This window comes from Sapajus apella, unplaced genomic scaffold (genome assembly GCF_009761245.1).
Source record: "Sapajus apella isolate SASKATOON/1434 unplaced genomic scaffold, GSC_monkey_1.0 scaffold87, whole genome shotgun sequence".
In the NCBI taxonomy this organism is placed as follows: Eukaryota; Metazoa; Chordata; class Mammalia; order Primates; family Cebidae; genus Sapajus; species Sapajus apella.
Window position 1 is genome coordinate 6,846,549 of NW_022437027.1, and position 12,498 is coordinate 6,859,046.

The 12,498-nt window shown below is 33.5% G+C and overlaps 1 protein-coding gene across 1 annotated transcript in view; it reads right to left on the reverse strand.

Annotated features, from left to right (window-relative positions):
* Nucleotides 1-12,498, reverse strand: part of ARHGEF38 (Rho guanine nucleotide exchange factor 38) — a 127,783-nt gene that overhangs the window by 93,586 nt on the left and 21,699 nt on the right. The window lies entirely within an intron of this gene.

Consider the following 12,498-nt stretch of genomic DNA (forward strand, 5'->3'; position numbering starts at 1 on the left):
AATACATGTACATTCTCCTACAAAACTATGAGCAAGAGTAAAAGTGGGAGCGAACAGTTTATAGCTTAGGCTATAAAGCCAGTATTCAGCCTGGAGGTAGAATGTATAAAAAAGCAGTTCAGAACTTCTGTTCACATTTGCTTTTAAATCAAGGGAAGAATTTTAATTAGTAAATGAAAGACCTCTAATTTTGTTTGTCACTGTTATTAAAAATAATTACCCCTCATTCTCAGTAGGTAATATTCAAATCCCAATGAAATGGAAAACAAATGCATGACTGGAGTTTTTCAGTTCACTATCAGAATCCATGAGGAGTGAAGCAGTGGCGGATTAAATAAATTTCAACTGAAACTTTTCATGGTTCATCTCTTATACTATGCATATCTTGTTATTTCAAAATTCTTGAACTGTCAAACAAAGTTTTAATTTAAAAAGTCGCAGTACTGGGGAGATATTGAGATAAATGGGAAGTCTCACACATAGCAGAAGTTTATATGAAGTGTTCAGGTAAGAAAGCTAAATATCTTCAGGCACAAGCTTGCCACAGCATTATAAAATTTTGGATGCCACAAACCACAGACCATGAAATCAGAGTGGCGATAAACATCAGGGCAGTGTATGAGTTCATGCATGTAAGAGTGTTTGTAAATGGATTTGCTTCAAGCTCAAAGCTTAATTTTCGTCTTAGTCTCTGCAGTTGCAAAAGTGATTATATGTCATTTAAAGTTAATATGATTCTAGCAACTGGTATGTGAGACATCTTCAATGTTGACTATTCCCTGAGAATGTAGAACTTTACAAAAGGCCTATGAAGAGACTATACAGTAAAAGATAAATACAGCTCACAATATATGCAAGTGGCAATAAAGAGTGTTTTCCAGGAACAAAGCTAAGACAACTGGAGAAACAACCTAATAGAAGAGTTAATGGTTTGATGTCAAGAGACTGCCCCAAGAATGTGAACAGACACTTTAAAAAGTAACGAGCTCTCTCTCTCTCTGGCCCACTAACTTCAGGATTCAGGCAGAGGGTCAATATTCAAACATCTGTGGAGAGTAATTCCAACATCAGTTTGGAAGCTATTCTAGATTGATCTTTGGACAATCCACACCTGTAGGTGAGTATGTTTCTGAGTCATTTGCCTCCTATCAATCCTTCCTTCATTAGGAAAGCAGGAAGTTTTGACAAATAGCATCTAAAAGCACATGGTCTTACGAAATTTGGGCTATTTAGTACTAAAGAAATAATCCACTTGAGCTATATAAGAACAGAGAATCTATTCAAGGAGAATGAATGCAAGAGATGTCGTGTAGCCCTCAAATCTTGATCTATATTATGAGAATTTGGGGGTGCATGCTAATTTTTTCTTTCAGAAACATATTCTCACTCTGTCACGCAGGCTGGAATGCTGTGGTACAATTGTAGCTCACTGCAACCTCAAACTCCTGAGCTCAAGCAATCCTCCCACCTCAGCTTCCCAAAGCACTGGGATTATAAGTGTGAGCCACTGCACCAGCCTAATTTGTTAAAATATTTTTATTGGAAAGTAGAAGAAGCCTGCCTCTCAGTGACTCAAATTTGAAAGAGCAAGTTACATTCAGGTGTCACTACGATGAATTATTTTGGATATGAAAGAGGAAGACAGGACACTTTACGAGGGGAGCGGCAGTAAGGAGGCTGTGTAAACCACCATTGTGACCCTTTCTTTTTAAAAATACATATATTCAAGATGTATAACATAATATTTTGATGTGTGTATACACAGTGAAATGACTGAGTAGGGAGTGGGAGACTGAGGACAGATAGGAATAAGGGAAGTCCTTTACTCTTCGGGTATGTGAAATAGAGCACAGGAGGAAATCTCACAAGTAGAGAAATGACAAACCAGTATGGACACCGCCCAATTATCACTTAACGTTTCCTCAAAAATTAAAACAATGCTGTTAAAAAACTGTTCTGACATTTTCTTTTCCAGTTCTAAACTTTTTATTCCTTATAAAATTAATCTATCAATTATTTGAGATCCTAGCAAGAATAAGAAAGTCTTTCCAGATTATTGGCAAAGGAATATCCCTAAAACACGCATGCGAGTTCCTTTTAATTCTAAATGCCAGGACTCAATCACTATGTTAACTTAACCTGCTTCAGATGTTTCCATTGAAGTACTTTAAAATGTACCACATCAGATTCTGTCAATTAAAAAACTGTTTAGATTTTCCAATACTGCTCAGCAACTTGTTGAGAACAAATTTGTAGGGGCAAGATGGTTGACATAAAGTATCAGTGAAAATACTCTCCAGTTATAAAAATCTCTCAGGGAATTTACAGTTGAGCAACCTTATAAGATATCTTAGTTTGCTTTTTTGACTCAAGTTTATTGTAGGAAAAAAGACTTCACTTGCATAATTTTTTGATCAGATTTCTAAACGCTTTCTATGTTTGCATTTCTTAAACCAACAAACTCTCTGCAATGCATTGTGGGCACATTTGTTTTTATAAGATCTTTCTCTGCCTTTAAAGATTTTTATCTTTTAGTTATACTTAATTTTTATATATAAAATTATTTGTAACACAACAATATCATCAACACATATCACCCAAATCAGTACTCAGCTATAGCCTGTTTTTTATTTCTGGATAAAGCAACAGAGGGGCTAAGTCTTTAGGAAAGAAGGAAAAATACATTTAGGAACAGATGTTTTCCAATAGTTTGCATATACTAAGGTACGATATCATGCCAAAGTGAAACTGAGGTTAAAGGATATTCAGATTGTTATAACAAATATGCAGGTGTATATTAAAGCAGTACCATGTAATTGACTTCACTCTCTATTTCTTTCACCCTCAATCTTTATTTTTCCAGTGGTGATGATGAATTTTTACCATTCTAGCTACCAAATTCATTGTTAATATATGTGGAGATTCCTGGCCAGGGAAGTTTATATAAAAAGAGGTTGTTGCAGTTTGGGAAAAAGATAATCTGACTTGAATCAGCTTTGCCACTCAGCTGTGAGAACTCAATAGACTAATAACTAATAGTTATCCTCACAGAGCCTTGGTTTCCCTACCTGTAAACTGTGCATGAAAACCATCACAGTGTGATCATGAAGACTGAATTAAATGAGCAGCCTCATGTGGAAGCTCCTTGATATCTTTAAAACAATACAAATGTTAAGTATTTCTGTAGCAATAGGAACAATAGGGTTATTTTCTCTATGGTCTCAAACTTTTCCACCATCTAGAGAAAACAATCATCCCATTATTTTGTAGTTACCAACTTGTCAAGAAAAATGCATGACTCTAAAGTGAGTGGAGAGCTAGTTCCCTTGGGAAAGGAAGAGGAAAAAAATAGGAATGCTGCTTTCAGAGGAAGGTCAGAACAAAGCTTGGGTTTAGAATGCTTTGACTTGGTATATGCATGGGGAGAACCTTGATCTCTTAGAGAAGTGCAACAGCACCCAAAGGCAAAGGGGTGCCGGGGGAGGACTGAAGACAATCTTCATTGATAGCCAGGTTTTGCTTGGAATTTGTCCTATCCTCTTTTTGCTTTCTTCTTGCTTTTGCTACTGCTACTGCCATTTTGGGGTGGGTTTAAGGAGAGGTGATTTCTTTTTTTCTTTTTAAATTATAAAATAATATATACTTGTGGGTATCTAAATTATATATAGATATAGAAATAGCTATAGCTATAGATACATAGATAGAGATAGATAGATAGATATAGTAGGGGTTTAAGTGCATACCTTGGGAGCCAGACTGCCTAGGTTTAAATTCCATCACTACTATTTATTAGATCTATTACCTGGAACAAGTTATTTAACTCCTCCTGTATCAATTTTTGCATCTCTAAGTTAAGGATAATGTTAATAAAGCCTTATAAACTGATTTTGAAGATTAAATTAGTTAATGTTTATAAAACACTTGCAACAGTGCCTAGTATTATAATGGATATCTTGTAAATGTTTTATTATTAGATGCAATTCCTATTTATTAATTGTATAGTAATATGATTGTTACTATATTGTTGGTTTTATTCTAGTTTAGCATATAGGCTTCTCAAAATGTCTCCATGCACATACAAATACACATATTTACAGAAGTTCAGTTTTTTGTTTGTTTTGTTTTTTAACAATAACAAGCTCATATACATATTCTTCTGCAACTCGCTTTGGCAACTTTCACAGTATATAGTGGAGATCTTTTTTGTAACAGCAGCATAGTTGTGTCAGGCACTGCTGTTGCCTGCATGGTATCTATTCTCCCATTTGTTTTTCATGAACTGAGCCATAATAGATAAAAATACTTAATTGCTGGGCAATCTTAAAATCAGAGTGGGAAAAGGGAGCATGCTCGGGAAACATATTCAGATAAAGGATCAAAAAAGGAAACACGCTCAGTAAAAATAATGCTCCAAAGTAAGCGACATCAATAAAATGATTTGTCTCAGCCTTGGTGGTGATCAATAGAAAAAAAAATAACATCTCTTAACAATTCAAGGATACTAACTGGCTCTCACATAGATTGGAGATCTGAATTTATTCAATGCTCAACAAATAATTACTAATAGCTTACTAGGAGCCCAAAATCATCCTAGGAGCTGGGGATACAGCAATTTAAAAAAACATCAAAAAACAAATTCCTTTTCTCATGGAACTTAACTTCTCATTGGGGAAGAACATAATTTAAACAAGTTATTTAGTATACTAAAATGTGGTAAGTGGAATAGAGAAAAATAATGCTATGAAAGCTGCTAGGAAGTGCTAAAAATATGTACAATTTTAAATAAGATGGCAGGAAAGGCCTGAAACTGAGTTGAAAGGTGAGAGAGTCATGTAGGTATCTGGAGTAAGTGGTTTTTCAGCAGATGAATTGGTCAGTGGAAAGCCTTAAGGTGAGCATGTACATGGCCAATTTAAGGATCAGGAAGCAGATTAATGTGTGGCCAGGTGGGAGAACGCTGGGGAGAGGATAAGTGATCTGGAAGACAGAACAGCTTGGGAGCCATCATACAAACACTCTCTATCATCAAGGAACTCATACAGCCTTCACACCTAAAAGCACCAAGAGTAGAATTAGACTACAATGAACTATCAACATTAAAGTCATATCCTTAAGAGGAAAAAGAGAAATTTTTTAAAAAGTCAAATCAAAAGTAAATTTAAGAATAATTAGAAGAAACAGTCTACTCAAATGAGAAGGAACTAGAAAAGTAATTCTGGTAATATGACAAGACAAGCTCTATTAAAAAAAAAAAAAAAAAAAAGATTACACTAGCCTTCCAGCAATGGATGCAAAATAAGAGAATCTTGAAATACCAGATAAGGAATTTAAAAGTTTGATTATTAAGTGGCTCAAAGAGCTACCAGAGAAAGGTGAAAACCTAACATTAAAAAGCTAAAAAAAAAACATAAAACAATTCAAGATGTGAATGAAAAATTTGCTAAAGAGATAGATCTTAAAGAAAAAACAACCAGAAATTCTGGAAATAAAAGCCACACTTAGGAAATTATAAAATGCAGTTAAAACTTTCAACAATAAACTAGAACAAGTAGAAGAAAAAATTTTAGAGCTTGAAGACAAAACTTTTGAATTAACCCAATGAGACTAAAATAAAGAAAAAAGAATAAAAAGGAATAGACAAAGTCTCTAAGAAAGATAGAATCATGTAAAAAGGCCAAACTTAAGAATAATTGGCATTCCTAAGCGAGAAGAAAAAGAAAATATTTGGACATTTTATTTGAGGGAATAATGAATATTGAGGAAAACTTCTCTAGCCTTGCTAGAGATTTAGATATCCAAATACAAGAAGCCAAAAGAACTCCTGGGAAATTCATTGCAAAAATGTAATCACCAAGGATTATAGTCATCAGGCTATCTAAAGTCAACATGAAGGAAAGAATTCTAAGAGCAATGAGACAAAAGCATCAGTTAACCTGCAAAGGAAAACCCATCAGACTAACAGCAGAAACCTTATAAGCTAGAAGGGATCGGAGTCCTATCTTTAGGCTCCTTAAACAGAAAAACTATTAGCCAAGAATGTTGTATCTAACAAAACTAAGTTTCACAAATGAAGGAGTCATAAAGTCATTTTCAGACAAACAAAGGCTGAGGGAATTTGTTACTACCAGAGCAGCCCTACAAGAAATGCTAAAAGGAGTTATAAATCTTGAAACAAAAGTTTGATGTGCACCAAAATAGAAACTCTTGACAGCGTAAAATTCACAGGGCCTATAAAACAATAACACAATGAGAAAAACTAAAAGTATCTAGGTAACAATGACATGATGAATGAAACTATACCTCACATCCAAGTATTAATAAATGTAAATGGCTAAATGTTCCACTTAAAATACACAGATTGGCAGAATGGATAAAACAATCAAAACCGAATATCTACTGTCTTTCAGTGACTTACCTAAAATGTAAGGATTCATATGACTTCATGGTAAAAAAAAAAAAAAAGAAAACATATTCTATGCAAATGGAACCCAAAGTGAGCAGGAATAACTATTCTTATATCAGATCACACAGACTTTAAAGCAACAACAGAAAAAAAGACAGAAAGCTCATTTTGTAATGATAAAAGAATAACTTCAACAAGAAGATACTATAATCCTAAATTCATATGTACCTTACACAGGAGCTCCTATTTTCATAAAACAATTACTACTAGACCTAACAAATGAGATAGACAGCAACACAATAATAGTGGAGAAATTCAGTACTCCACTGACAGCACCATACAGATCATCAAGATAGAAAGTCAACAGAGAAACAATGGACTTAATTTATACTCTAGAACAAATGGGCCTAACAGGTATTACAGAACATTCTACCCAAGAATTGCAGAATATACATTATTCTCATCAGCACATGGAACATTCTTCAAGACAGAACATATGATAGGCCACAAAACAAATCTCAATACATTTTGAAAAATCAAAATAATATCAATTATCTTTTCAGACCACAGTGGAATAATACTAAAAATTAACTCCACAAGACACCCCCATAGCTACACAAATTCATGGGAATTAAACAATCTGCTCCTGAATGATTTGGGAGTTAATGATGAAATCGGGATAGAAATTTTAAAAATTCTTTGAAATGAATGACAGTAATGACACAAGTTATCAAAACCCTGGGATACAGCAAAAGGAACACTAAAAGGGAAGTTTGTACTGTTAAATGCCCACATTAAAAAGTCTAAAATCACAAATTGGCAATCTAATGTCACACCTTAAGGAACTAGAGAAACAAGATCAAACTAAATCCAAAGCTAGCAGAAGAAGAGGAATAATAAAGATTGGAGCAGAACCAAAAAAAATTCAAACAAAAAACCCCACAAAAGATCAATGAAACAAAAAGCTGGTTCTTTGAAAAGATAAACAAAATTGATGGACCATTAACAAGATTAACCAAGAAAATAAGAGAGAAGATTCAAATAAGCTTAATTAGAAATGAAACTTGAGAAATTACAACTGACACTCCAGAAATAAAAAATGATCACTTGAGATTACTATGAATATATCTAGGCACACAAACTAGAAAACCTATGGGAAATGAATAAATTCCTGGGAACATACAACCCTCTTAGATTAAGGCAGGAAGAAATAGAAACCTCGATTAGACCAATAACAAGCAACAAGATAGAAGCAATAACTAGAAATTTGCCAACAACAACAACAAAAAACCCAGGACCAGATGGATTCACAATTGAATTCTATCAGACATTCAAAGAAAAATTGGTACCAATCCCACTGAAACCATTACAAAAGATAGAGGAAGAAGGAATCCTACCTAAATCATTCTATGAAGCCAGCATCATTCTGATACCAAAACCAGGAAATGATATAATAATAATAAAAACTACAGACCAATATTTCTTTTGAACATAGATGCAAAAATTCTCAGTAAAATACTAGCTAGCTGAATCTAACAGCAGATCAAAAAGATAATACACCATGATCAAGTGGGTTTCATCCCCAGGTTGCAGGGATGGTTAAATACATATAAATGCATAAATGTGATACCTCACATAAACAGAATTAAAAACACAAATTATATGATCATCTCAATAGATACAGAAAAAGCACTTAATAAAATTCATCATCCCTTATGAAAAAAAACTCAACAAATCCCAGCATCATACTGAAGGAGGAAAAGTTGAAAGAATTCCTCCTGTGAACTGGATACAAGGATGCCCACTTTTGCCATTCCTGTTCAACATAGTACTAGAAGTCCTGGCCAGAGCAATCAGGTAAGAGAAGGAAATAAGGGCATCCATTTTGGAAAAGAGAAAGCCAAACTTCACTGCTCTTTGGTGATATGATTGTATAGGTAGGAAACCCTAAATTCTCCTTCAAAAGACTCTTAGATTTGATAAACAAATTCAGCAAAGTCTCAGGTTACAAAATCAATGTACACCCATCTGCAATGCTGCTTGCTTTACACCAACAATGAGCAAGATGAGAATCAAATAAAGAACTCAATCCCTTTTACAACAGCTGCAAAAAAAAAAAAAAATTGAATAACTGGGAAAATACTTAACCAAGGAGGTAAAAAACCTCTACAAGGAGAACTGCAAAACACTGCTGAAAGAAATCATAAATGACCAAACAAATGAAAACACATTTCATGCTAATGGATTGGAAGAATCAATATCATGAAAATGATCATACTGCCCAAAGCAATCTACAGATTCAATGCAATTCCCATCAAAGTTCCAACATCATTTTTCACGGAATTTAGCAAAAACAATCTTAAAATTCATATGGGACCAAAAAGCCCCCAAATAGCTAAAGCAATCCTAAACAAGAAAACAAATTGGGAGATATCACATTACTGGACTTTAAGTTATACTACAAGGCTTTAGTTACCAAAACAACATGGTACTCACAAAAGGAGGCAGATAGACTAAGGGAACAGAATAGAGAACCAGAAATAAAGTCAAATGCTTATAACCAGCTGATCTTCAGTAAGGCATACAAAAACATAAATTGGGAAAGGACACTCTATTTAATAAATAGTGCTGGGAAAACTAGATATCCACATGTAGAAAAATGAAAATGGATCCCTGTCTCTCACCTTATACAAAAATAAACTCAAGATGGATCAAAGACTTAAATGTAGGACTGAAAGCATAAAAATTCTAGAAGGTAACCTTGTAAAAACTCTTCTGGACATTGGCCTAGGCAAAGTATTCATGACTATAACCCTAAAAGCAAATTAAAAATAAATAAATGAAACCTGATTAAACTAAAAAGCTTCTGCACAGCAAAAGAAACAATCAGCAGAGTAAACAGACAATTCTGAATGGAGAAAATATTTTTAAACTATGCATCTGACATAGGACTAATATCTGGAATCTACAATGGATTCAAACAAATGAAGAAAAACACAAGTAACCCCATCAAAAAGTGGGCAAAGAATATAAATACGCATTTCTCAAAAGAAAATATACAAATGACCAACAAACATGAAAAAATGCTCGATGTCGCTAATTGTTAGGGAAATGCAAATTAAAACCACAATGAGATACCACCTTACTCCAGTAAGAATGGCCATTATCAGAGTCAAAAAAATGAAAGATGTTGATGTAGATGTGATGAAAGGAGAATGCTTCTACTCTGCTGGTGGGAGGGTAAATTAGTACAACCTCTATGAAAAATAGTATGGAGATTCCTTAAAGAACTAGAAGTAGATCTACCATTCGATCCAGCAATCCCACTACTGGATATCTGCCCAAAGGAAAAGAAGTCATGATATGAAAAAGACACATGTATGTGAATGCTTATTGCAGCACAGTTCACAATTGCAAAGATATGAAACCAACCTAAGTGCCCACTGACCTATGAGTGGATACAGAAAATATAGTATATATATGATATGGAATATGGCCATAAAATGGAGTTTGGAGAGTCAGTAGGGAGAGAGCAGGAGAGGGGATATGGGATACAAAACTGCATATTGGGTACAACATACATTAATTCGGTAATAGGCGCACTAAAATATCAGAATTTACTGCTATATAATCAATCTATGTAACCAAAAACCACTTGTACCCCAAAAGCTATTGAAATAAAAACATTTTTAATCTAACAAAATAGAAATAGAAAGAAACTGCCTTAGCATAATAAAAGCCATAGATAAAAAATTCACAGCAAACATCATACTCAGTGGTGAAAGACTGAAGGCTTCTCTTCTAAGATCAGAAACAAGACAAGATGTCTGCTTTTGCCACTTCTTTTCAACATAGTACTGAAAATTCTAGCTGGAGCAATTAGGCAAGAAAAAGAGAAAAAAGGCATCCAAAGTGGAAAAAAAGAAGTAAAACTCTCTCTGTTCTAAAATTATATGATCTTATATATAGAAAGCTAAATGTTTGCTCCCAAAACCTGTTAGGACTAATAAATTCAGTAAAGTAGCAGAATATAAAGTCAACACACAAAAATCAGTTACATTTCTTCTATACAGTAACAATGAATAATCTTAAAAAATTTTTAAAATGTTTCCATTCACAATAGCATCAAAAAGAATGAAATACTCATGAATTAACCTAACCAAAGAGGTGAAAGACTTGTTAAATGTAAACTATGAAATATTAAAGAAATTAAAGATATAAATAAGTGAGAAGATATCTTGTGTTCATGGATGAAAAGACCTAATATTGTTAAGATGTCAATACTACCCAATGTGATTTGCAGATTCAATGCAATCCTTATCAAAATTCCTTTTTTTTTTTTTTTTTGCAGAAATAAGAAAAATCCATCCTAAAACTTAAATGGCATTTGAAGGGACACCAATTAGCCAAAATAATCTTGAAAAAGAATAAAGCTGGAGGACTCATGCTTCCTGATTTCAAAACTTACTACAAAGTTACAATAAATCAACACGTTGTGGCACTGTCATAAATACAGACTAATGTAATAGAATGAAGAACCAGAAATAAATCCTTGCATATATGGCCAAATGATATTTTACAAGGGTGCCAAGACTATTTTATGGGGAAAAGACAATCTTTTCAAAAAATGATGCTGGGAAAATTGGATATTTGCATGCAAAAGAATGGAGTTAGACTCTTATCTAATACCATATACAAAATTTAATTCAGAATGAATCAGAAATCTAAAAATACAAAACACATAAAGGAAAACAGGGCAAAAATTTCATGACATTGAATTTGGCAGTAATTTCTTGGATATGACAAAGACTCTGGCAACAAAAGAAAAAATAGAAAATTCGGTCTTATGAAAACTTAAAGTTTGTGCATCAGAAGACACTATCAACAAACTAAAAAAGCATTTACAGCATACAAAAAATATTTGTATATCTGATACAAGATTAATATCCAGAACATATAGAGCTTCCAAAAATCAACGACAACAACAAAATAAACAAACTGAATAAAAAATGAGCAAAGCACTTGAATAGACTTTTCTCCAAAGAAAATATACAAAGGGCCCATCAGCATGTGAAAAGATGCTCAGCATCACTAATGGGTAAAAGCAACTCATAACTACGATGAGGTACCACTTTACACCCATTAAGTGGTGAGATACCACTTTGCACCCATTGGGATGGCTAATATATTTTTTAAAAAATAATATGCCAGAATTGTTGGCAAGGATGTGGAGAAATTGGAATTCTCATGGATTGTTGGTAGGATGGAATTATTCACAATAGCTAAAACACAAAAGCAACCCAAGTATCCATTAATGGATAAATAGATGAGCAAAATGTGGAATATACAGAAAACTGAATATTATTCAGTCTTAAAAAGAAAGGAAATTGTGACATATAACATAGATGAACTTTGGGGTCATTATGAATAGTAAAATAAACCAGTCACAAAAGGGCAAATACATATGATCCCACTTGTATGAGGTACTTAGAATAGTCAAAATCATAAAAATGAAAAAATGAAGATGGTTGCCAAGGGCTGAGAATAGGGGAGAAGAGAGAGTTATTGTTTAATAGTTACAGAGTTTCACTGTTACAAGATGAAAAGAGTGCTGGAGGTGGTGGTGAGGGCAGCAGAACATTATGAATGTATTTAATGCCACTGAACTGTGTGCTTTAAAGTGGCTAAGATGGTAAATTTTGTTATGTGCATTTCACCACAAATGAAAAATTAGGGAGAAAAAATGAACATAATGAGACCATGAAACAAATGAAAATAGAATAGACATAGCAAGGCTTTCTGGGCATACTAATTTTTTTCCCCAAAATTTTAACAGTTATTGTAGTAATTGGAAAAAAAGAAAAGTTTCAATGTCAGAAGAAGTCATGTTTTAAAATTCAAAATAGTTTTGATTTGGATTTGGAGTGCAAGGCAATTTAAACAAAACAGACCTTCTCTTCTGAAAAAAAAAAAAAAAAAAAAAAAAAAAAAAGCCTTCAGGGAGTTTTAAAAATCACATAGAAAGGTAGGTTTATAAAGATGAGGAGTTGAAGTATAAATAGAGTAAACAGCATAACCGAATACATCTTTGTTCC